General features: G+C 36.3%; 1 long non-coding RNA gene across 2 annotated transcripts; it reads left to right on the plus strand.

Annotated features, from left to right (window-relative positions):
• Window positions 1-1,044: 1,044 nt before the first annotated feature.
• On the plus strand, window positions 1,045-26,080 carry LOC107517845. Of its 2 annotated transcripts, XR_001598671.2 has the most exons (4): window positions 1,045-1,154; window positions 12,091-12,270; window positions 14,577-14,844; window positions 25,026-26,080. It is a non-coding gene; the product is annotated as an uncharacterized LOC107517845 (long non-coding RNA). The 2 variants fall into 2 exon arrangements; XR_001598670.2 differs by lacking the exon at window positions 25,026-26,080 and having other exon boundaries at window positions 14,577-18,925.
• The last annotated feature ends 1,862 nt before the right edge of the window (window positions 26,081-27,942 follow it).

Consider the following 27,942-nt stretch of genomic DNA (forward strand, 5'->3'; position numbering starts at 1 on the left):
AGAAAAAAGAGATCAAAATTGAGTTCAGAGGAAGATTTGTTCCTGTTAAGTGTGTCTTGTGTCCCCCAAGTACTCGTGCTTTAAGTGTTCCAAGAGATTTCTTGGTAAACTTTAACTGGGAGTTTTGCTGGAGGGCATAGGGCAGGTTCAAAGGGTTAGACTGAGAGTGAAGATGGAGAAAAAGTCATCCGTTAGGACTGAAAGTAATATTACCCATTGGTTATAAGTTTATTCTGATAACCTTGCTGACCACAAATATCTGTCTTACTCCTGCTTATAGCTTCTCTATTTCTGTTTCTTTCATTTTTTCAAATCTCTATCTGTTCCACTTGTCTTTCTTGCTCATAACTTCTCCACAGTTTGGCATTTACTTTTATTATTTTAACATTTTAACTCTTGGCTAAGGTTCATTTCTCATAGTTTATGTCTTAGTCCATTCAGTCTGCTATAATAACATACCAGAAAGTGAGTGGCTTATAAACAACAAACATTAATTTCACAGAGCTCTAGAGGCTTGGAAGTCCAAGATCAAGGCATCGATAGATTTAGTGTCTGGTGAGAGACTGTTTTCTGATTCACAGATGGATGGGTTTATCTTCTTGCTTCGTTCTCATGCAACAGGAGAAAGGAGGGACTTCTCTGCGGCTTCTTTTATAAGAGCATTAATCTCATGATGAGAGCTTTGTCCTCATGACCTGATAACTTACCAGAGGCTCCATCACCAAACGTCGCATTTGGGATTAGATCTCAATATATGAATTTTAAAGTGACACATATATTCTGTCCATAGTGCTGTGTTATTTTATCCTTTCAGAATTATTATTTTCTTACATTAATGTGAGCGTGAGTATGTGTGTGCAGGTGCGTGTGTGTGTATATGCATGTCTATGTAAATATATGCTTGTATGTCTGTGCATAAACTTGATGTATTGTAATTAGATGTCCTTACATTTGTGTGGTTCAGTATGTATGTCTACTGTCACTCGAGATGGAAGAGTAAGGATCACCTGACTCACAGTTGGAGTAAGTGATTCTTGGGAACTGCTTGCCTTTGAAAAGTCTGGAAACTGGGGCAGAGGCTTTATTGGAGAGGTTTTGCCTATCGTTAGGACTTTGCAGATGGAACAGGATTCCCGAGGATGAAGTGAAACCTGGTAAGTCTCAGAAACAATGGGAAGTTTGTGTTCTTAGATGAGATTCTTGTGTTCTTGAAAGCAATGAGGTTTCGAGAGGCAGAAATAGACACCTAACGATGTAGCAAATTTTTAAACTGAAGGTGAGAACAGCTCAAAGGGACAGTCTGTGGGTGGTATTATTAGTTTTGAACCTACCACTTTTGGACTCAAGCTATGAAACAATCCTATATTGATAGCTAGTTTTATTTGCCAGCACCATAAAACATAAAAATGGCTGTATATGTTCATGGCTTCTAGTTACAATTCTTACTCTGAAGAAATAACCTATGTATATTTAGAAAATAGTTGCTTCTCTGTAGGGGTGATTTATACCACAATCATCTGAAGAACTTTCAAATTCAGTATATTTTGGTGTCAAAACAAATAAAGCTACATTTTCAATGGGTGAAAATTTCTGGTCTTCTCCATTTTTTATTTTCTCTTCTACCGGTTATTGCAGATACTTGAAGTAGGCTCCTCAGCTGAAAACTGGTGAATACAGAGTTAGCCACATGGAGCGTTCATATGATTTCTGCCATCTGTCTTTAAATATAACACTCCAGCATGCGTCTCTAAATAACATAACAAGAAAATCTCCACCTGAAATCATTAATCAAGCTTACGTCTACATGTTGATTATGGAAAGGTCAAGAACTAAAGAGGAAATAAGATAATTTATGTGAGGAAAAGATATGAGTATTATAAAAGGAAAAGTGAAAGAAAATAGGTAATTAATTGACTAGCAGGAAGGAGATGGATAATTTCCAAGAATAATATATTCCTCCCACTCTAAAGCTGGAGACCTTAATTTCCTCTCTTTTCTCCATAATTACTGGGAGAACCTCTTCAGAGCTAATACATTTTATTGGTTCAGTTAGAAAATATTCATTACTCTGGACCTACATAAATCTAATTATATTTGTTTTAACTCTTTATTAAAATTTCATATTCTTAGATACCATGCACGTTAAATTACATTATATTTTAAATAAACTTTCACAAATAGGGTAGAATTGCTCTACTTTTGTTGTTAAATTTGTAGTGAATTATAAAAGCTGTAGAATGCATTAAAATTAATTGTATGCATATAGAATTGCCTTTTGAATATATATATATTTAAAAACTAGTTTAATCAAATTAGAGCTAAAAGAAACTTTATGAAATGATTTGAGCAAAAGCAATTTCATCCTAGAACATCATAAAATGAACAGGATTCAAAATTAATTAAGCACCACTCTTACTTGTAGGGAGATTTCTAATTAGAAGTTTCTTCTGAGAGAGTATTACATTTTGTCATCAAATTTCAGTCTTTTAATATGTTCTAGGTATAGACATTCAATTAAAGAAATCCATGTCCAATATCTTCATTTAAGAGAGTAGATTTGTACCTCTCCAACTGAGTGTGATTCTGGAATATCCCCAATTGTGTTTCATTTCCCAAGGGAACATTACAATTTAGCAATTTGCAAGCTAGATAATACTTTTTAAAAGCAAAAGTGCTTCCTCTATACCAATACTTTATCTTTTCAAGACTCTGTAGAGGCTACAAAGGTCAATCTTTATACTACTTAGACTGAAGTTGATAGTTATGTAGAGAACAAACATATTATCTCATTTGAGTTGTCTTCATATTTTGAACCATTTTGTCTGTGACTAGAGAATAAATGCAGAAGCTTAGCTTCACTCAGAAGTTTTATATGACATGAGAGGATATGTAAAACTAAGTTTAATAGCAATACTATTGCTGTTGTTGAAAGAAGAAAATCGTACACATGAAACCATTAGAATTTGACACTGACGATAAATCTAGAGTTGGAAAACTCTAAGTTGTTAGACTGGTGATCTATCAAGACCGGAAGTCAACTATTCAGTGACTAGGTGTCACTGAGAGAAATACTCCTAGCCCTAGGCAATATGGAGGGAAAGATATCTTATGGAAAAGCCCTACATAATGCCAAAAATGAGTCATAAATTGATCAGGAGCAAATGGAAACTTGTGATGAGTTTCTTTACTAAATTAAACTGATTTCTAAAAAAACAAATTTACTTCCTAATATCAAAGTAGTTTTCATAGTTGATAAACTGGGAAACATTAGAATATCATTGGAGAAATACCTGAAATCATCATAGATTAGATAGAACCAATTTAAATAAACTCCATAAATCCCCTCATTGGGCGTTTTCAAAATTTAGAATATTATTATATTTTTTATGTTTGCAGTGAAAATAGTTAAGTGCAGTTTTTTACTGTTTCCCCGAGTATTATAAATTGATGCCACAAAGGTGAGGGGCTGGCCTTTTTCCATTTACAAAAGTTATGAATAGGAATATGTTTTCAATTCTTTGTTTCAATATGGGAGAAGGAGAAATAACTTTGAGTAAATGAAGAGAATTATTATGTTGCTTCAATGAGACAGTAATTATAAAGGGGAAATAAAGATTTTGGGATGAGATTAAATTAGCTATGTGGCTTTACAAGTAACTTGAACACTTTGCTTCTCAATTTCTTTATTCATAAAATAAGAATAATAACACCTCATTAAATAAGTTGTTCTGATGTGCATAAGGTTTGCAAAAATCATTGTGGGAAAATAATAGATTTTTATTATTATTGAGATATCCAATTTTCTTGAGTTTATTGGAGAAAATTAAAGGTGATTCCCCTGGATCCCTTGAAATTATAGACAAAGAAATTTCAGTTGCATCTTATTCTCTGTATGAAAGAAGATGAGCATGGTTGAATTTTACAGTGAGGAATGAAGTTCGGAGCACTTTGCCTTACAGGCATTCTGTTATTTGGGCCATTTTGTCATCTGGCTTGCATTGTGTTTCCCTGTCTGCTAAGCTGGTTGGGCATCGTAGCCTAGCCTTTATCTGTCAGGGAAGTAAAATACAAGGTGAATTCCCAACTTAAAAGAATGATCTTGGGATAAAGTTAATAGATTTATTCTATCTAAGGACATTTTAGAAGCTTCTGGCATAATATGAAAAAGATATAAATAAAATACTGAAAGATGGTACTTTCCATTTCATTTGTCTCAGTGGATACATAAGGCAATGGTAACATAAGAGGAGTGTCTAATTTGCTTTACCATTAAATAAGAAAATCTAAGATTTGGCATGAATTTAAGGGAAAAAGATAGGGGAGGCTGTTTAGCCAGATTTAGTTTCTAGCAGTGGGTCTACCTCAAGATATGGCAAAAGTTTTTTCTTTGTGGTCCAGCGAATACATTAGGAACTAAATGAGAGTTTGGAATCAAACTCCAGTTAACTCTCCTTGTTCATTGGGCATATGAGGTATATGCATCACTGAGGGATGTTTTATGGAAAGATGCTTATTAGTTAAAGACAGATTGTGAATTTGAGATCTTAGGTTCCTTATATCTCTGTATATGTATTTATAAAGATACATTACTTATCTGTAAAATAGGGTTTATAATGTCGACTTAACTTTTTTTCTTACCTTATATAATTGAATGAGACTTGTATGTTGACAAGGTTTTGAAATAATTGATTATCCCATACAAGCCTAAGGTTAATAGCAAGAACTCTTGTGAAAATTGTACAAAGAATAAGATAGAAAGAAGCCCTCGTTTACCATTCCCTAGCCTTCTGCTTATCCCTTTTTGTTTTCTTTTAAAATAAGAGGAATAGGAAATGGATTTATATTAAACATGTTTCTCTTTTTAGAGCTTGCTTTCATTGTGATTTCAGTGACGATAATTCAACTGGAGTTGAAATACAATATGTGTAATTGTTAAAAGCAGGGATTCTGGTGCCAGGCTGTTGAGGTCAAGCCTTGTCTCTGCTGCTTACTTCAGTCTTTGACAAATTATTTAGCATCTCTGCTCCACAGTTTCCTTTATGTCATAGGGGCATAATACTATAGAGTCATTGTGAGGATTAACTTAATTAATTCACGTGTCATACTGAGAATAGTACCTGACACTTCCTAAAATCTCAGAAATTGTCAGCTCTTTTCCTTCTTCTTAATCTTACTACTGGAAAGGTAAACATTTATCTTTCCAGGAAATTTATGACAGCCCCAGGCTGATCAACTGATTTTTGAAGTTATAGGGAGAATGTGGAAAGATATTTGAAATTAGTTGCTTAATATTTGGTGCCTTCTACTCCAGAATCATGGCTTCTGACTCAGAATAAATTATTATTATATTTAATAATAATTATTAATAAATTATTATTATATTTAATGATTAATTCAGTTTTAGCGGGAGGTATAAGAGTTATATTAGAACTTGTTTATGTGATAAACTAAAATCAAATTAATCAAAGGACCTGTCCTAGCAAGAGACTGCAACAGCTAGTGTGGTATTGGATGCTAAAAATGACTCAGGAGTGTAGGACTCCTTGATATTCTTGCTCCGTCTGGTGCCTCAGTCTATTGTGTATTAAGTATGAATTAATCTCTGTAGGAAAGAATTGAGGTTATTAAACATTCTTCCCTTCCATTAGAAAAGTCAGAGCTTTAGCTTCCTTATTGATATTGTGCCTAGCAGAAAGAATTAAAGCTTTAAAATTAAGCAAATCTGTTGCACTTTTTATAGGCAGATTGTACATTGGGAGAGAAGTCCTCCCATACTTCTCTTTTTGTCTTCTCTACCTTCATTCCTCTGATGAGGCATGTGCCTCATAAATACACATAGTTTAAAGACAATAAATACTCAATAAATAAGAAATTTGCATTACTTTGAGTTGTTTATAGAATTAAAACAATATTGTTATTTATTTATTTCACCAATAAATATTTATTGTGGTTACTTTTCTAACCATTAGGATATAGTGGTGAATAACATCAAGGCCCTTACAATGAAATGAAATTGAAGACATAAAGAATGATAATTTCAGAAATTAATCAGGTTTGTGAAAGAAGTTAAACAGGACAATGTGATAAAGAAAATAGGATGAGACAAGAGAGAGACAGATAGATTGGATCTTGTCTTCAAAGAAGAATCCAATAATACAAAAAGATAAAAACTATACAGGCTATATTCTTTGACTACTAAAAGTTAATGACAACTACAAACTGAATTAAAATTAAAGAAAAAAATTCTCTTAAGCCATTAAGGTAACTGCAAGGGCATTTAGGGAAATCAAAATTGTCATTATAGAAAGCAAGAAAGTAATGAAAATAACAAGGTCACGTAAAAGATGCTGCCAAAACTATATTCGGAGGAGTATTCATGACCTTTAAAGCATAGCTACTTAAAAGAAAGAAGAAACAAATTAAAAACCTTGTTCTTTGGCTTACACAAGAAGAATGAAAACAATGCCAAGGTAATTAAATGTGAGGAAAAGATGGTTTTTCAACAAAAGTGTTGAGTTAAAAAAAGATTCTTGATTCACATTTTGTTAACAGCTAAAAAATAACGTAAAGTGGATCATAGACTTAAAGGTAAAACCTAAAAACACAAACTTCTGAAAAAAATAAAATAGCTTCCCAGGTGTTTACAGAAACAAAAACTTATTATACCGTAAAACTTAAATATGTGCAGTTTATTGTATGTCAATTTTACCACAATAAAGCTATGAGAAAACAGTTATGTTGTGAAGATGTAATGTTTGGAGCTGCTGCAGCCATCTTGTAACTATGAGGGCTAGTTTCAAGGCCAAAGTCAATGAGCCAAGAGTGGCCAAGCTAAAAGGAAAGAACCTTGGTTTTTAATAATACTGATGAACCTTGAAATAAATAATCTTGAAAGGAGCCTTTCTCTGTGATCTTAGTATGTGAAATACATATTTGGTTGTCATTTTGAATTTGTATTTTTCCTAGGCCAAAACTTTCTAATTGATTAGAAAATACAAATTGCCCCTGAACTGAACAGGGCATATAAAATTCTTTCCAACCTAGGTTTAACCTATATTTCCAGTCTGATTTCCTTCCCTATCCATGTATTCAAGCCTCTCTAAGCATCAACCAATTGAATTTTTAACCATCCACAGAAGTTAAGAAACCTAGGCTCAAAAAAATATCTCCATCTTTCTTCACCTGGTAAAGTTCTTATTGTTATCCTGAAAATTTAGACATCATGTTTTCTGTACAGACTTCCCTAATGCCCTTAGGAAAAATTCTCTCTCTCTCTCTTTTTTTATTTTAACTCTCTTTTTTTTTGCTGCCATAGAAAATTAGTATCTCCTCAGGTACAGGAGTTTTTCCTTTATATTACATCTGTATTGGCATTTGTATTTACGTGAGCTTTGTCAGGGTGGAGAAACTGTTTTATGATTCTGTTTTTCCTACTGTATTCATTTGATGTAAATACTAATTATATATGATACAACTGTGAAAAATGAACTGTTGGATGTAGGGTTGATTAGTCTTTAGTGTTATTAGGCTCTCATGCAGAGCTCAATAAACTGTTCAGCCAGGCAATAAATGACAGACAAGTGTCTGAAGGCTGTGAAGGTTTAAATTCGTCTAGGCCCCAATAAGAAAAGGAACCATTAGTGATAACTCAGACAGAAGAAATAGTGACAAAGACTGGCCATTTTAGTTTCTAATCATCATTTCTGCTTATACCTCACAAGAGAGAAATATCACTGGTCTTGTTTAGTGTGAATCTCCTGTATACTGTCTCTTTGGAAAAATTCAAAAGCATCTTATTTTGTGAGTTGATTCCGCCTTCCAACTCATTTTGAAATATCAGCAATAACACAGCCAGCATTTGTTTATGTGTCGGAACTATTCACAGTTAATTTTAAAAGCAAACATGGCAGTTCTGCATTTAATATATATTATTAGGAAATGTGTCTGATATCGTAATTTTATGAAACAAAACTAAGCATTTCCTGTCATCTATGCTGAGATATTTTATAAGTGGAGATAGATCCAATTTGTTAAAAAAGTTTGGAGAAAATAAAAATTCATAACTTTTAAAACTACATAAGAGAGAGAAAGCAGGGAAGATAACAGTTGGCTGTTGTTTTGATCATTAAATGCTCCTTCAAGGATTTTGTCATTTTGGGGAGGAAAGTCATTTCAAGTCTGTGAACTTCAGATTCAATTTCTCTATGTCTAAAGTGAGGAGAATTGTACGGATGACTTCTAAGACCTTTTAAGATCTGACCTAAGGTGGGAGATTCACATTTTCTCTCTTCTATTGAAGAGACATCTTGCATTTGATCCTCTTCGTCTTGATCTTAATTAATCATTAATAGTAAAAATAATAACAAAAATGAAAAATTATATTTGCTTCATCATTATGGTTAGTTTTAGTAAGTGGCATTAAGAGCAAGTTGGGATGGAATAGGGAATGCAGGGAGAGGAATATAGACTGTAATGTTCAGTCTTAACAATTTTTCATCTTATGGTTCTAAGAAATTTAAGAATTGTACATAAGATGTCAAAGTTATGTATAGTACAGTGACTCTGGGAATTCTAAATGATCAGTGTACTGCTAAAAAATATTTCTCCTCTTGGGGACTTTTCTCATGAAAACCAATGCTTTCCCATAGTGATATATTTTACATTTGGAATAAACTGCACATTCAGGAATTAGAGAATTACTAATGGGCTTCCGATGCCTTTTTTTACTGTTAAGACGTTGTATTCAACAGTAAATCTTCTAAGAGAGTAATAGAGTGATGTTTGTTCAGAAGACAAATGATCTAGGTGTGAGTTCCTCTCCTGACATTTCCTCCAGACTTTAACAGTTTTTAACTTTCCTGGGTCACCTCAGAGACTGGACACATGGGAAATGGGATTGACTTGTACCTTACAGCCTCAGCATTAATAACCTAGGATGAGATTTGCATTTTAGGGTAAAAATCAGAAACGCCTTAGCCATAGAATTGCTTTATCACAGTGTTTGCAGCAAGCGAAAGATTTACATGGTGTTTCAACTGCAAGTTAGAAAGATCAAGATGATTGAAATATTGTTTAAATTCAGAAATGATACAAAACAGTAAATGGCATTCTTTATTCAGTAGGTCAGGTAACTTACAAAAGCTGTCATGAGGCAACATGGAAAAAGTATTCGTCTAGGAATTAAAAAGCCTGAGCTTTCCTATAGGACCGGCCTTTACTTCAATAATTAAGGGACTTTGGGCTGTCTGGATGCCTGATTTAGGCGCCAGCTCTTCATCTGTGAAGTGAGCTTGTGGAATTATAACATAGTTCAAGTCTAGTCTCTTCCAGTATTGATAACTCTCCCTTTCCTTCTTGGGGATCATTTTGCATTTGACTCAGAGGGGATGGAGATTGATGGAAGGTTCTTCTTATTATTAAAAAATGATTTCAAAATCAGGAATTAAATTATTTGAAACAATCATTCCTTGACCACTATGTCCCAGCTACTGTTCTAGGCGTTGAGGATACATTCTTATCTTCCTGCTTCCTGCTCTTAGTTGGTTTGGGAGAGTGAGGGCGACTGTATAGGAAGTTTGTTTCAAGACAACTTTTGTTTGTTTGTTTGTTTGTTTAGGGTAGGAAATCAATGCAAAAACCAAGAAATTAGTGATTCAGATATTAACTTTGGGGAGGGTGTGGTAGAGACATATAGTATTTTGGAAGTGTCAAGGAGGCCATTAAAAATTAAAAACAAAGAATTATTGTAGCTGCTTCACATTCCAACTCCTGAATCTCTCCTCTCCCTTCGTGTTATTATGTGGTATCTCTGATCAGAGTTTCCCAAATGTCTAGAAATCTCACTAAAAAAAGAGTGAACTTGCTGTCTCTCTCTTTCTCTGTCATGTGAGAGCACAGCAAGGTGACGGTCTGCCAGCCAAGAAGAGAGCCACTACCAGGAACAGCAGTGGCCAGCACCTTGACCTCGGACTTACCAGCCTCCAGAATTATGAGAAAATAAAATTCCGTTGTTTAGTTCACGCAATCTGTGGTATTTCATTATGGTAGCTCTAGCAGACTCATACAGTCCTTTTAAATCTCTTATTGTTTTCTTTTGTTTTTCTTATTGATTTTTTTAGGAGTTCTTTACATAATTGGGAGAATGCTTGATTGTTTTATAAGTATGTCAGATACTAACTCCATGTCGTGTCTATTCACTCTCTTATGGTTAATTTGGATGAATTAAAAATTAATAATTTGAATGTAATTTATGTATCTTTCTATTATGATTAGTTATTTTGGAGTCTCATTTCAGATGTCTCTCTCTACTCTAAGGCCATGTTTTTCTATGTTGTATCTATCATGCCATCCAATAGAGTAGCTGCTTGTCATGTGTGGTTACTGAGTACTTAAAATGTGGCTAATCTGAATTGAGAAATGCTGTAAGTATAAAGTACACATTTCAAACACTTAGAATGAGAAATAACTATGACATATCTCATTAATAATATTTTATATTGATTACATATAGAAATAATATTTTGAATATATTATGCATACATATTATTTTTATGTGTATATATGTATATGTCTAATATGTTATGTGTGTATAAGCCTGCAGGTGAAAATTTACCTGCAATGGTTTGCATTTCTTTCCACTCATTTTTGTACAATTTGATTTTTTTTCTAAGACTCTATTTCTGGTAAATTTTTCATGCTATTTCGAAGAAAGTATGGTCCATATGTAAAACTCATGGAATTATTAAAATTATGAATTACGTTCGGTGTTAGGTTGGGCTCTCCAGATGCAGAGTCTGAGATGGCAAGTGACTTATCGAGGGATCACTGGAGCATGAAGCACATCACAGAGATTACTCTGCTGTGAGGACAGGAGGCTGGACTTGTGCACCCCTGTATCAGTTGGTGGTTGTCCACAGGATTCCTATAGGCACAGGAGGTGGGGCTGTAGTGTGTAACTCTCTGGGTAACTCTGCTTTCGTGGGTTGAGGACAAGTCTTCAGAGAAGGAAACAGCTGTAAACTATTAACAGACAACACTCCCAGTTGCTGTGGGATGGGCAAAGGGCTCTGCTGAGCACCAACCGTGTTTTCTGCATGTGCAATGGTTCCAAGGGTCAACCAAAAAGAAGATGTAGTTTCTCTTTATATTCCTCATAACTGGAACTTAAATAAAGCAGTCTTTTCAATTGTGAGTAAGTAAGTGAGCAGCTTACAGGGAGGTTACAGAAGACTGTTGTATTCAAAAGAAGATACCTGCCAAAACAAAAATCCTCTGCTTAATAGCCGTGCTTCCCATGATGTGAGTTAATTTTATGTTTCGCAGAAAATAAGTACTATGCATACAACCTGTATTTAGAGGTGTTTATCAAGAATATAACTAACTTCTTCCCAGAGTAGTATAGTCTGCTAATTGTCCACCAGCATTCCTTTTATATTCAAACCCCAAAACTTTGAGCTGTAATGGAGGTTGTCAATCTAGAAGCAGAAGCCAATGTAAAAAGTGTTAATAGGAAAAGCAACAGCTGTTTCAAAGAGTGCTTCATATGCCATTTTACGTAGAGTGTAAGCTGCTCCCGAGACTGAAAGGAATTGGCAATACAGAAAAATTTAGTAACACAGCCAATCAAAATTCAAATATAAATTTCAACTTAATTCAGTTTTGCAGCAATACATTAGCAGTCAACGATCAATACTACTCTGGGTTTGATGGAGGACCAGAATAAAGAAAGCCCTTAGTGGATCTTGCAGACTTCCTTCTACCTTTATTACAAAATCCATGTACCAAATTACCTTTTTATTTTAGAGAGCTTTTTGTTTTTTAATGACATATCCTGAGTCCTAATATGTACAGTAAATATCCACTTATAGTTAAGCTGTGTTTAACTTCCGTATTTCAAAATATAATGATGATACAATGTGTTCAGAGGAGAGAAAATTTATTGCCATAAAACACAGATATTCATTTTTAAGGAAAGATGTGAGGTTGTGCTTTAAGAGTCAAATGACCTAAAGTCCTGTCTTAAAATAAGGATTTGATTAAATAGACTTGGTTACTTGTTTCTTTTTAAACCGGGAATCAAATTTTTTATAGATTGTTGCAGAATAGAATTATAGATGTAGGAGTCAGGAAAAGTTATTGCTGAGCTCTCTGGCTGCAGGGAGCATAATGCACTGATGTCTTCATCTCCTGCTCCGAAGGATCAACACTGCGTGTGATCTGAGGCCACACTTGTCGTGATCTGCTCTTTGCAAGTGACGGAGCGTGATGAAGGTACTACAGCAAACCCATTTTTTCAAGATGCCAGACTCCTCCTTCATGTTTTGATTCAGGAACTCCTGCTGGCTTGGCTCAGCCTTTCTTGGAGCTGTGCTGCTATCTGAGACTTCTTTCTCTCCTCTTTACTTCCTTACCTTCTTCCATAAGAGTCACGGTCTGAAGGCTCCCTCTACTTTCTCCTGATTTCTCTCCCAATAAATCTCTTGCATGTAGAATAGTCTCTTATTGGTACGTGCTTCTCAGTGAACCTAAACTAACACAAGTGAGAGTAGTCCAACAACACTGGTGGTAGGATGAGGATATGGGACTAACTCTCCAAGCACTTGGTAGGCAAAGAAGATACCATTCTGAGCAGAACATCCCTGGTATAATTCCGTGGCCCAATTGCTAAATATTCTACCAGTGGTAACCTGGGAAAACATACCAGTGCAGGGAAAGCCCTTGCAGATGTGTGATGATTCGAACGCTTGAGTTATGGGAGGAACAATGTTTACAATGATGCCAGCATTGGCTTGTTAGTACTAAGTTGTATTGCCATCTGCAGAGGGATGATGAGAAAGTGAGAGCTGTTAAAAGATAAATGTGACAACTAGGGCGTCTCTTCTGCAGCTTACAAAGAGTCTTGTGTCTTCTCAGTAGAAGAGCAGAGACAGCTGTACAACAAAATGAAGATTTGACAGTCGCAGAGCTCCAGAGCATTTTAATGCTCATCGTCTAATACAGTCTGTTATGCTAAGTTCGGCATTCTGGATTGGAAACCTGGAAATCTGAAACATTGGGTGGAGCACACGGGTTGATATTCCTAAAGGATTTGCTTTTAAGATCCTCTGGAATCTTCAGAGGTTAAGAAATTTGTCCGCTCTTCCCTAGAAGGTCTCATCCATGTAAAGTAACAGGTCTCCACCTCAGGAACTGCTTCTAGTTCCTTTCCTGGCTTCCAAGACATTTAAGGTTAAGTCCCAGCAAATCCCAGCTGCTGAGACTCATAAGGGGAAGACTATACAGTAAAGGCATTATAAGACTTAGTTGTAAGATACCGAACAGGAGTCAGGGGGGAGTATGCCTGGGATTGGATTTCCAGGGTGCTTTATCAAAGAGCTGGAATGTAAGATAGAACAAGCGGGAATTCATTTACTTGGGGGTACTTTTTCTAGACAAGGAATTTAAATCCCTGGCAAGAATCACAGGAAATGAGATAAACTCACTGCTCAGGTAGCTCTTAGAAGCTTAGAAGAATTGAAGGTCAATGCTGAGTCATCAGTCTGACATGGTTCTAAAGGACACTAAAAGGTTCTAACAGGTCACTTGGTAGCAATTAACTACGTTAGGCCACTCTGTCTTGGAATGGCCAGAATATAGGGATATTCTGGGTATGAATTAGCGTTTCTCGCCTGCAGAGCCTCAGCCAGCGCTGCCCTCTTGGGGCTATGGAGTGATCCATAGACATCGAATCCCAGCCAACATAGCATCTGACTAGGGGACTCGCCTCCTAGTGAAGAAGTGATGAGGTTGGTCCACGGGACACACAGGCTGTACTGCGCATATTGCACCATGGTGAAGCAGCTGTCATCACAGAATGCTGGAACACACTTCCAAAGGCATCGCTTCAGAGGCAGAATGGGTAGCATCTTTCAAAATACAATACATACATCAAACCAGAGACCTCTATACAATGCTGTGTTCCCAGTAAGAATACATGGGTCTTGGAACAAAGAAGTTGAGATGGGAGTGGCCCTGCATGCCACCATTTATAATGCCCCAATGGAGACTTTGTGCTTCCTGTTCCTGCAACTCCAGACTCTCCATGGTTGGAAGTTTGGTCTCCAAAGGAAGCTTACTCTTGCTAGGGGACACAGGAAGTTTTCATCTGCTGTCAGGGCACTTTGGACTCTGTGCCCAAGGACCAGAGGTAAGGAGTCACCATCAGAGCAGAGGTTAACTACTCTGATCAGTGGGAGGACATAGGGCGCTTTTATACAATGGGGCAAGAAGAAATACGTGTGGCACTTAGGTGATCATTGGGCACTTCTTTGTACTCCCTTGGCTTATTGGAACCATGAATAGACAAGTTTCATCAATGTGACCTAAGAAAAGTATGACTACTGAGGGCTCACACCTCTCAGGAAGGAGGTTTTAGATCATGTGACCAGGCAAGCCACCGAAACCTCCTGAGATAAGAGATAAAGGTGCAGGGAATTTAGAACGGAAAGTGGAGGAGGGCGAGAAGGACTACCAGCTGTGACTATGATGAACTACGAGGACGAAGTTCTGGTTCCTTCCACTAATCTTTCTCTTTTAAGTTTCTCTTCAGGGAGAGCACTCGCAGGAACCGTGGGAGACTGTTTCCAAAATCTTCATGGAGAAGTAGATCTGAAAGGTACAGAGGTGAACTGTGGCCCCTGTGGAAGCATGCTGCTGAGACCTTCTGCTGCAGGGAACACAACTGACTGATGGCCCGTGCTGCTGTCCCCTGCATCTACCACTGTGTTTGTGCTGAGACCTTGCTGGTGGCTCCTACTTAGTGACTGAGCATAGTAGAGGTTTTAAGGCTGGCTCATTCTGATACGGGTAACCTACGACGAAACATTCTACGTATATATACACATATATATGTATATGATAGAAACATCTTAGTTTCTATCATTTCTTTCATAAGAGCTTTTAAATATCAAGAAACATCAGTTTCTTAGTTTAGGGATTGTGATCATTTCACAATATATAAAAAGAATCGAATCCTTATGTTATGTCGTTATGTTACCATTATGTATTGAATCACCGAAAACTAAAATAATGTTATATGCCAATTATATCTCAATTTAAAAAAACTCTCAGGAATGTCACAGTTAAAATGAGCAGAGACATGAAAATTGAGATATAAATGGCTAATAAATATATATAAAATATATTTTTCATAATCAAAAGGATTTTAAAGAACTATCTCATGATTAAAAGCAGCATAAAAGCAATTTTCTTACCTTTCAAGTTTGCAAAAACTGGTTGTTAATCCAGTGCTTTTGAGGATGTTACGATGAGGGTAAGCTCACATGCTATTTTGGGGAGTTAATTGTTATTTAATTGTTGAAAATTTGAGGAAGACAATTTCTACTATTTGTCCAAATTTTAAATGACATTTTCTTTGATCTGATACTTTTATGGCTAGGAAGTGTTCATAGTCGCATAAGTACAAGGGCATGGAACTTCACAGTTGTTCGCAACAGTGAAAACTTTCTGGGGGCTAATATTTATTGAGTGCTTACTTTGTGTCAATCACTGTTCTAAGCTCTTTACACACATTAGCTTATTTAATCCCCACAGCAATCCTATGAGGGAGGTAGTTTTTTATTCCATTTTACAGATGAGGAAACTAAGGTACAGAGAAGTAAAGTCACCCTTTCGAAGTTTAGTTAGTGGTGGACATGGAATTGAACCCAGTCTTGTTTCAGAATCCATGCTCTTAACTGCCATCCACATTACTTCTTGATAAATTGTGGCACAGATTCACAATTGCTTAGCCACGATTTTGAAATTCACCCCTGATAACTGCAAGCTCTGATTATAGCACACTTAATGGAAAATCTGACGTAACTAAAATCAAATAGCAGCAAAATCCGAAACAAACTGACATGAAACTATTTTTAGTTAGTATTTATACCACTTAGTGACATATTAATTACTGTTTTGCTCCAGAAATATTAATGTATTTGATTACAGGGTGATATTCCATACCCTGCTGGGGATGTTTCTTAATATATGGCACATACATTGTATATGGAAAAATGCGGCAGATACTTAGGAGAGAGACTAAATCGGTAGTGATGGAAAAACAAGAAGGGGTGAAGGAAAGGAGGCTTGAAGAGGGACTTACAGATTAATAACTTGCAAACCTGTATGGATTGAGGGGGTTCAGAACAAATCACCCAAAATGTGCCTCTGTGGTATGTGGATTGTTTTAACTAAAAGCAAGTTTATCTGTGGGCTTAAAGGAAACTTCTATCCCTCCATTATCTACCTAGAAGAACTTGAATTAGGGGAGTTGTCTATAATAAGAGACGATCAGAGATAACCTTTTTGGAACCGCCTATATAGCAGAGCAAACCACTGACTACTGAACATGTCCCCTCCCTGCAGTGACCTTCCGAAGCCCCAAGGTGCATTGCCTCACCCCTACCTCAGACTGTCTAATGAACCCATTTTCCTTTTCTGTCTGAATCTCTCATGCATGTAGGATCTCTGAATCTCTTATGCACCTGGGGTTCTCATACATATGTACTAATTAAATTTGGTAGTTTTTCTCTTGTTAATCTATCTTGTGTCTATTTGAATATTAGACCAGCCTAAGGGAACTTGAGGGTAGAGGAAGATTTCTCTGGGCCTCACAGGATTATCAAGCCATTCATTGAAATAAAGGACATTGCAATTAGAGGGTTTTGGAGGAAGCATGAGTTCCGTTTGATGTGCTTTTGAGATGTTGACAGGGGATACCAAGTAGGCAGCTGGGTATGTTGGTGTGAAAGTCAAAAACAACTCTCTGCTGGAGGGTGGAGTTTGTGTTTTGGAAATAGGAAGTGTGAAATGCTGTTGACAGATAAAATGAGACAGAACTGGTTTAGCCATTTATAGGTTATTGATAACTTTAGTATAAGCTGTTTCCATGGAATGTTGCTGACAATCTGAGCTGAGAAGTGAGTGGCAGGGTTAAAATGGAAATAAAAAACACAGGCGGCACTTTTGAGAAGTGTAGTTCTTAAGAGTGGGGAGGAAAAAGTGATAAATGGAAGAAACTATGAGGATACGGGGAAGATTATTGGGACCAGAGTGTGCTGGAGAGCAGAAGATGGAAAAGGTGTAATCTATATGCATATTTTTTTGCACAGATGGGGTGGGCTAAGATCTAGAATGCTGGTGGAGAGATGGGCAGGAAGAGGAACAGGTGTTCCCGTGTTTTAGGCGGAGAGGAGGCCTGCGCATGTGCAGATTCCATGTACACAGTCTCGAAGTCTGGAATCGAGGAGATGAGATTTCATCAGATGGCTTCAAGTTAGCACTTCCTGTCATGAGTGCGGGCGTGGGGTGCACATGTAGGTTTCATGAGACAAGAGATTTGTTAATTGTGGCTGGTCTCTAGAGAGACCAGCAGGACACTGTCATGCAGTTTTGAGAGTGTTGAGATGAGAGTTAAAGGCTTATTATGGGACCAAGTCGCAGCATTTTCTCCAGCAAGACTTTCACCTATTAAGGCTGCTAGTGTATAGGAGTAGAAACATTCCCTACAGACAGGGCTATGATCCTTCAGTAGACCGCTCCACGTTTAAAGAAAATTGTCAGCTGTCCCCTCAAAAAGTATGGTTGCCCAGGTCTAAATAATTATTGTAGCCAAAATACTAAAACAAAAGAGTGTAGAGTTTAAACCACGTTTGAGCTCAGAGTCAAGTGGTCTTGATTAGAGAGCCACTTCTACATTTATCTAGCTGGGTGTCCTTGGGCGAATCATTACACCTTCCTTTGGCTCAACTGCCTCATTTCTTAAAATGGATTAATTAATGGACAACACTTAAAACAAAATAACACTTGCACAGAGAAGTGCTCAAAAGATGTGAGACCCTGCCCAAACCCTAATGGTTAATAAGTGAAGGAGTGAATGAACTAGGCAGTCTGGCTTCCGAGTCTGGGCTCACATGCCGTTTTTTAAATGTATAAATACCATCTAAAGAATTCGGGCTTTTTGAAGTGTGCTCTTATATTTGCAGTTTGTTTACTAAAAGTCGATGAAGAATAAGTACTTTATAACATATGTTCTGTCGGGATTGTTCCGGGTGATTTAGTGGACTGACATTTCTGTGACAACATGCTACAACTGGACCCCACACAATGTGGTGGCTTTGAGGCAGAGAGAAGGTGGGGTGGAGGAAACCAAGGTCTCTGGTGTCTGTGTTTTTTCTTATAAGGGTGCTAATCCTTTTCATGAGAACTTCGCCCTCATGACCTAGTCTCCTCCCATAGGCCCCGCCTCCTCATTCTATCACACTGGAGGGTAGGATTTCAACTTGTGAATTTGGAGGGGAACACAAACATTTGGTTCATGACACTCCTGCATATTATTTGTGAATTAAAAAAAAAATTGTTAAATGGATAGCTCATTTAACGGGAAAGGGAACATACCCAGAATAGTTGTGTCAGGGTTCTCTGCATTCTTTATTCCATGTGGCCTTCAGTATTAGTGTTAATGAGTGGTTTTATTGTTTCTCTTAATTTTTTTTTCTATGTAGGTGTTATTATCTCTTTCTGTGCCTTTGCTTCACTGTTTTCCCCAAAGAGTGCTTTCTGACATTTCTTCTCTACCAGCCCCATCAACACACACACAATTCTTGGTATTTATGCATATTTCTAGTTAATCCTTGAACTTTTAACCTGATTTTTGAAGATCTGTGTTTCGCTGTAAGATAATTGCCTGCTTTTCAAATGTTGATATTGAATGATGAAACCCTTGGTTTCCTAGAATACTCAATGAATGAGTCATTCTTTTCTACTTAAGAAGTCTTCTACAGGCATCTAGTAAACACTTTGAATATTTCATGTTCTGTGTTTTAATCATTTTGAACAAAATATATCATTAGTTTTATTTACTTATAAAAGCTTATTTCAGTTTCCCATAGACACAACCTGATCTTCACCAGTATTATAAAATTCTGATTATTTCTTGGTAATTTGCTACATCAATACAATCTTCAAATTGAAATATTTAAATTTATTTTTTGAAAATGGTGACAAACTTATCTCTTGAGAGAAAGTCATTATTTGACTTAGGATAAACACCATAATTATATTTTTCTCACCCTTATTTTATTCCACAACTCATAACCCATGTTTATACCCAGAAATGTGTTTCTTTAGGATGTGATATTTTATTTTGTTATGTACCAGAAACAATTTAAAATGCAGCAGGAATGATATTATTCATTTAATATCAATATTTGAATCTAATGAAAATGCATTCAATTTAAAATCATTTGGCTTTTAGTCTTTGCTACTCTGTGCCTAGTTTCAGTCAAGTCTCCCACCCCTCACCCTCCTCCTTCCCACCAAAAGACTAGGATTAGAACCAGTTTGTTTTAAAAGCTATTGAGAAACAAGATTTCACGTTAATGTTCAGTACTGTGCCCAGTATGCGGCAAGACTCTATAGTCATGAAAATCAACGTTATCATTAATGTCTTAACACCAATAATTTGAGGAAAGAACAACCCTTAATTTTAAAATAAAAGTGAATCAGCACTAAAAATGTTGCTGCTGCCAGCATTCTTGTACATGAGAATATTTTCAACATATTTTTTTAAAACTATACGTTATGAAAAATTGTATTCAGAAGAAATGATAAAGAAAACAAAGAAAAAAAGAAAGAATATTTGTGACACCATTGTAAGATAAACATAGGTAAAATTTGAGTATTTTGCCATTTCAAAAATTGCTATTGCTCTAATGAAAAGGACATACTTTTATTACCTTTACTTACTATTATAAACAAAATTGATTATTTTCTGGTGACTATCTAAATCATTCCAAAAGTAATTTATTGAGTTTCTTTTGCATGTAGTGCTCTCCCCAGTGTTATATTTAGGGAAGTATATGGGTTTTAATTATTATAGGAAAATATTTCAATATTCATTCCATGTGGGGAGATTATACTTTTTCTAATACAATGATAATAAATATTTGTTTTTGCGAGTAGTGTAAAATATAGCACTAAGTACATACGTTTCTACTTTAGAAAACTTTATCTCAAGAATGGAGGATGAATCTAAGTAGTGGACATATTTTTCTGAGTTTACTAAATCCTTTCTAATTTCCACAACTGTTTCTGACATCATTAATCACCTCCTCATTCTGGAATCCTGAGAGTCTCCTGAATTTTATTAAAATAATCTTCTTATTTACACTTTTATGTCCTTTTAGTTGGTCCTCTTCCTCTTATGTTTTAAACTCAACTCTTTCCAGGAATACTCTTTGGTCTTCTCTAATTTTATTTATTTTGCACATTTATTCTCAGTGATTGTTATAGCATAAATTCCATAGCTTTAAGCTCTACTCAACTACAAAAAGAGCATTTTATAGAGTCTTGAATATTTTTAATAAAAAGTTATAAAGAATTTCTATGTATCTGTGGTAGGTGGTAGGGAAATAAAGATGAAAATGGTACAGCCCTACTCATTATCATCTCGGAGCCTAGAGAGAAAGACAACTGTGGAAACAAACATTCTCCTACAGTGCTTTATAAGGGCTAAATTATGAATACCAAAAAATGCCATAATGGGACAGAGGAGCGAGTCATCAATTCCACTTTTATAGGAAAGGCAACTTGAATCAGAAATGCACCCCCAGCTAGCTTCCATCAAGGCAAGCATTTCCAATGACCCCCTGGCTACTCATACCCACGAGTTACAAATAGACACATTTTGCTTCAAACCCACTTTCAAAAAAATCTTTCTCATGTGCCAATCTGAACCAAAAACCGTGAAAGTTATCAAGTTCAAAAATTATGATTTGAAAAAGATCCTTAGACTCTTGAAGATTTTTGAACTCAGCACCTGCCCTTGTCACAATCAACAGAACCTTAGGGAACTTCAAAACACAAGACAAGGAACCTCCTTATTACAAACATGTTTGGGGTGTGTGTGTGTGTGTGTGTGTGTGTGTGTGTGTGTGTCTGTCTGTGTGTCTGTGTGTTTGTATGAGCACGTGCATGTGCACACGCAGTAGGTAGGGAGAGTTGGTGTTTCAACTGCAAGTGTGGACAGATGGTGAGCTTGCCTGGTACTTAAATAGGAAATTTGGGTGTTAGATGGATTGTGAGCCAAGTAACAAAGAAGATTAAAGCAAAAGATCTGGGCTGCTAAATGCTCCAAGGGATTCCCTAGGAGCTTAGGAAATTTCTCCCTGAGGGGATCTCCAAACTGGTTTACCCTCCCCCACTTTCTGTTTTTCTACTTTGCCTTTTTACTCTTTAATTAACTCTTTAATTTTCACATTGTTTTGGTTGTGTTAAACATTGGTCTCCTTCATTTAAAAATATTATTTTGACAACTCATAGTTTCTTTATTTTTTCAAAAAATTAATGATTATTCATCATTTTAATCAATTTTTTCATTGGCTTTATGTCATTTCTAAATGTATATGGCTTTATGTCATTTCTAAATGTATATTTTACATTATGTTTTATGAGTGCTATTTCTTGCTTTTTCTTGGTGAGACTTCTAGAATAGAACATTTCTCCCCCATGCTTCCATTATTTTTACTTCAACTGGACAGAATTCTTCTTTTGCATATATAGGTTAATTGTGGACACACACACACACACACACACACACACAGAAACGATAGCACCAAAAGTTAATGGGAAATGGATGCATTATATAGACACTGTTTAACTCTGTGTAAATAAATAAAACGTCATTCCTACCAGGCACAGGGGACATCTCTATTTGAATCAAACCCAATAGTGAAAGGTAAAACAATAACAGTTAATAAAAAAAAAAACAGTCCCCTACATTATTAAAAAAAAAAAACTTTATGTTTTCAAAGTGTAAACCATAAGGCAAAGAATCGGTGAATTGAAATTATGTCCAAATACAATATTTCTTTTCAAAAAGGGATACCATGGACAAAATGAATAGATAAATGACACAACGGGAGAAGGCATCTGTAATGTTTAAACCCATGAAGGTTTTAAGATTTCTTACTAATTTAAAATATCCTATCTTCAAAAATCCTGTGTATTTTAACAAACCCTTTAAGATTGAATTTTCTTCTCTTACTATATGTGTATATTGTTTTATAATTTTAAAAATGATTACTGTACATAAGGTCTACAAATGTATAATACTAGCAGAGAAAATATACATTGTGTTCTTAAAGACGTTGTTCAAGAATTATCTCCATCAGAACCCAGTTAATTGGTTTGAAATGCAGATTCCTAGTCCCATACCAGCTCTATTTAAACACACTCTGGGGTTGAGTGATTCTTTTTCACAGAGTAGGAAGTGAAAATAGTTCTTTTTTTCTAGTTATCTCTGTAGTGAGGGAATAGGATTAGTTTCTTCCTAGCAATCTCCATAGGGATCCACAATTCCTCTAAAGGTTGATTTTGCAATTTGTTTTCCAGAAATTCTTACCATGCTTTGGCTACTGGCATTTATTTAGATGGTGATTTAATTTTAATTTTCTCTGTATAGGAGGTACAAATGGTTTAATGGAATTGTGTTTCCTTAGAATAGGTTGAATTGTTTAATTTTCATGTGAGTAGCTATATGTTTTAAAATCTATATTCTGAACAACTTGTGTCTTTTCTCACAATATGCTCTACCATAAATGGTATTGTTGGTGGAAACATGAGCAGAAAAGTGAATAAAGTTAGAAGAAAAAAAAAAATCAGAAATTTGGGGGAATAAAGGTGATCATTTTCCCACAGTGAGCCTTCAGATCTTGGAGGTTCTAAATTTCCACTTCTTAAGGATAGATACCTCTCATTTATGTTAAAATTTGAAGAGTTGAAATGAGCTTTTCGTGCATTCCCAAAATCATGCTACCATCTTGGCAGCTACTTTTATGAACACAAGTAATGGTGATCAATGTTGATTTTAAATGATTAGTGAAGATTAAAGGTAGTCAAACTTTTTCTGGTAAGGGACAGAAGGTAAATATTCTAAATTTTGTAGGGGATATGCTCTCTATTTCATCTAATCAACTCTACCTTTGTAGTATAAAAGCAGCTTCAAATAGTACACTGACAGTGGGTAGGGCTGTGTTCCAATAAAACTTTATTTACAAGAATAGATTATGGATTTGGCTCACAGGCAGTAGTTTCCAAACTTCTGGTTTAGATATATACACACTGGTTCATGTTTGATTGTGGGAGATCAAGATTGGTTATTGTCCCTTTAAAATCAAGAATTGGAAGCTTATTTTGGTTGCAGAAAAATAAATGTCTTGGGATAGAAACTTATCTATATAAATAAAGTCGTAGTTTATTGAATGGAATGTTTACAGTGACAAATTAATGCCCTCACAGCATTTAAAAAAAAAAAAGATAAACTAGTGGGTTTCCATTTCCATGGAGATTTTATATAACACAATGGCCTTTTCACTATGCCATTTTAAGTAATTACCATTAGCACTGAGGCTATTAATTCAATATAATCAAGGAATGTAAAGGTCAGCTAACATCACACAGTATCCATCACTAAAATTTCCCTACATTTTCCCACATTTTATAATTGAATTTTCTTGTCAGACTTTTCAATATTATTTTCAGATTTGGCTGTCTCTACCAAAATAAAATGAGATTATTAACAAGAAATAGCATTCATTCACATTAAAAATTCCATTTACTCTATTTTTCTTGTTACATTAAGCAGAAGAGGCTTTCATTTATTTCCAATGTACCCTTGCTTGGTATGGGTGAATGGAAGGGACATCACTTATTGATCTCAGTCAGATTTAATGAGCAGCAGTTACTTGTTACCTTGTGTCCTTTTTGTCGCCTTTCTTCCCTTGCCCAGTGACCCAAATAACTGTTAAAATGGACTTGCTTTGTACATTCATCATGTCCTTAACTGATCTGACTGTGTTTGAAAGTCAGGCATTCTGAGCTTGCAGACCTTACTTGCACATGTCAGTCTATGCATATAATATTACATTTAAAACACAATCACTCTGTCACTCTCCGGTTCCTTAATAAGTGAAGTAAAAATTGGAAATTAATTTCCTCATATAATATATAATACCAAAAAAGTAAACAAATTAAGATCTTAATAGGGAAAATCCTTTAAAAATTGCTAAGGAGATAGACTTATTACAAAGTCCCAAATTTAAAAGCATTTTCTAAAGACCTCAGTTTGTCTCTGTAAAGTCTATGTTTAAAACATCTCAGCAGAATGGATACTAATTTTATGGAATTTCTTGGCATCTAGATGCTAAAATCTTTCTGGATTTTATCATGTCACTAAACTCTGAGGAGTTGTGTACATAGTGTATCACAGTATACTGACAGAGAAGTGGGTGATATATTCACTACCATCGTTCTATTACCTGCAGTTCGCATGATAACAAAGCAAACCTATCTTACTTCACAATCTTTATAAAATTTTACCATTCATTTCACAATCCCTATTCTCTCTTTTCATTCTCTTTTTTTTTCCCCTCTCAATTTTTATCGTTGGAGTTTAATCACTCATTATCTATCTTATTGGATTTATCTGCGGACTGGCTATTATAACATCAGCCTTGATTTCCATAATACTCCCTTTGCACTATTAGCAAAATGACTTTTTGTACTTGCAAAAATGATTAGGTCACTTTTCTGTTCAAAATTCTTCAAGGACTCCAAATAGTTTGTAGGAAGAAAATTTGGAATCCTAATCATGTTATCTTAGTCTAGCTTTATTGGAAAATGGAGCCCAAGACAAAGACCTTCATGGGCGTGGTTAATCTGGGAAGTGATTTCAGGGAGCCTTAAACTCCTCTGAGCAGATATAACCTCTGTCGTTTCTGGGTAGAAGCCTTAGGAGCTGGCGTTTCTGTCTTTCCCTTTCCCCTGCCGTGGTGACTAGTGACATATCAAATGACAGCTTGATGGAACAGAACCTTTACTAGCCACTGTTATTGCTGCATCTCTAGCTAATGAATATCTTTACTGACACAGATGTCATAAAAGACACAAGCTTTATCTTTTTCTGTTTTGCCATCTTCTGTTTTCAGCCTTGTACTTGTCACCTCCTGTTTTCAGGGTGGCTACTGTAACTCCAGGAACCATCTCGACATTCAAAACGGGTAAAAGCAGTACCGAGGAGTAGCATCAGGTGCATAATTATTTTCTACTGAGAATGCAAAAGATCTGAGAAGCTTTTCAGAAGACTTCCTGTTATGTCTCCTTGGCCAAGAAGACTGGGTTAAATGGCCTCTGCCAGCTTTGAGGGAAATTGCGGGCATACTGTCCCCCCCTGGATATTGGGAAGAAGTGAAGAAATGATGTTGAGAAGGCAACTGACAATGCGCATCATCAGGACACAATCACCATGGGAAAGTTCCTCTGTCCAAATTCAAAAGAGAACACTGAAAACTGAACGCCAATACTGAACTAGGCCAAACTGCAGCTGGACTAACTCAAAAATCTCCATTTCACGTCAATAATAAACGATGGAAAACTATCTCTGGGGTAATTCTCTCCACCACTCTGTGTGCCAACCCACGAAATTTATGAGCTAAGCCACATCTCCCGGGTCATTGTTATACAGTTGTATGGGCTTCAGTCAAAACCAAAGAGCTGGCTGCGGCACGGTGCATTGCTTCTGTCATTTCTTGTCACTTCTCATACACGAGGCACTTCATTTTGGTATGAAAGGGAATCAGATCGATCTGCTCATGATATTGTTCCACAAAAGAAATGTTAAAGGGATGTACAGATTTCTTTGAACAGTCAAGGGATTATGACTTTAATTATTATACAAGCCATTAATCTTTTGGAGACTTAAAACTGACTGGTGGTATGTTTCAGTATAGGGTTGCCGAGTTTTATATCCACACTACTATACTTTTATTTTCTTTCATATTTTTCATTTTGGGGATATCATATGTATTATCCTTGTCCTCCTTCTCCTTTTTTAAAATAAATGTCTTTAAAATGGCATGCCTTTTTTTTTTTTAAGAAGAGTTCCATTTTTAATTTGGATTTCTTGATGTACATTATACAAAATCAGCGTCACTTTTTATATTTTAAAATTCTCTCTTGATGGTATAATATGTTCAGCATATGTACGGGGGTGGTGGCTGAGAAGATAGGCATTTCAGCAACAGTTTTTCCTAAACTTGAAGGCTGTCCTTTGATTTGGTTTGAAAATATAGTCACTAGTCATTTTTTAAAGTTCCTTGAAGATCTTAAATAATACAGAAATGTCATGAGCCTGCTGATGTTTGTAGCTCTGGTTTTTTTCCTCAAGGACTAACTGATAATGCAAATACTCTCCCCTGATTCCGATCGGTGACAGGTTGGGCTGAAGTGGCTCTTCCCCTGCTCTGCTTGGTCACGAAGGTTATATATTAGAAGACTTGTTTGTTGTTCACTCACAAGTGGCTTCACTTCAACAAGGCATCCCTCAGAGGCTCCGGCGTCCTGAACATTGGCATTCTTTCCAGTGTCTCCTTCAGTCTACTGGTTTATCACAGAGGTTTGAAAGGCGTTGGTCCCTAGAGAATGTGAGCAGAGACTGGGTCTTTCAGCATCCACTCTGAAGCCCGTGAGGCCTGTGTATGACCAGATCTCAGCCCCGGGAATGTGTGAAACTCTTTGGACGGCCATATGAGATTCTTAAACGAAATTTGGAGTAAAATGCTTTTGTACTAATTACGCTGCAACTGATGTTAAAAGTAACAGAATGTCTTTTGAAATACTTAAAACTCGAAGACTCATCTAATTGCTTAAGGGCAAGATTAAATTTAACCGTTAAAAGACTAAAAAAGAGGATTATGGTGGTGTGACCCTAGCTCACTTGTTCGTTTGCTTATTGCATAGTGAGAGGTTAACTTTGCACGCCCCCCCCCCCCAAAAAAAAATGGTTTGGCCCTTAACTGGCTTCTGAGAGGGAACCTCTAAGCCTTGTAACGTCCTGTTGATAAAAATGTCTTTGTTTACTGAAGGAACTTGAGCCATGTCAGATACTCTACGCTGGCAATGCTACCAGCAGCCAATAGAACCTTGGACACCAAGGTTCGGGTGACTTTCCCTGCTTGGCAATTCTTCATGCTTGTTACCACACATTATTACTGGGAAGAGTAAGCGCTGCATGCATGACTGCTAGGAGAAGACAGCTGGAAGGCCCACAGGGTCTCCCTGGAAGCTGGCTCCATGTGCTTCTTCCCTTTGCTGATTTTAATCTGTATCTTTTCACTGTATTAAACTGTAATTGTGAGTATAACGGTTTTCTGAATTCCGTTGAGTCCTCCTAGTGAGTCACTGGACCACGAGGGTGATCTTGGGATCTCCTGAATTACACTCAGGTTGGCATCCTTTGCTACAGGGAATTTGCTCTCATCTAAAAATATTTGCAAACAATTCCCACGCCTTCCTCTCCCAGCCCCAGTCCACGATGAAGTCTCTTTTGTCAGGCTCAGAAATGCTGAAATTGGATCTTGAATGGTTGTTACACCTGCTTCACTGCTCCCCCACCTTGAAGGGGGAGGTGGTGGCTGGTTTCTGATGCAAGTGCTCCTTTCCTTTATCAGTAGTGAATGTGACCCTCATGCTTTCTATGCTTCATTGCTGCTTCCGTGGTCAGCACTAGGCAGACTTAGGAAGGAGAGTAAGAATGTTTCTATCCAGCCCCTCTCCTCCTTCCAAGCTGACATTTTACTACCTTGGCTTCTGTTTTCCTAAAAGACTGAGCTATCTTCTCAAATTACTATAAACTAACATCTTCTGCTGTTAGCTGGAAATGGCTTAAGACACTTCTTTTTGGAGCATTTTCTTTATGATGAGGAATAGAGAAGTTTGGGTTTCTGAAGGAGAGGCAGCACATGAAGGATTTAGAGATGAAGAATTTTTCAATGCCTGTTTACAGTGGCCCCACAGGGTAATGGGGAAGTAAGAAAAATGTTCTCTCTAATACAGCCCAATATTTCT

This window comes from Rousettus aegyptiacus, unplaced genomic scaffold, assembly GCF_014176215.1.
Source record: "Rousettus aegyptiacus isolate mRouAeg1 unplaced genomic scaffold, mRouAeg1.p scaffold_m13_p_15, whole genome shotgun sequence".
Taxonomy (NCBI): domain Eukaryota; kingdom Metazoa; phylum Chordata; class Mammalia; order Chiroptera; family Pteropodidae; genus Rousettus; species Rousettus aegyptiacus.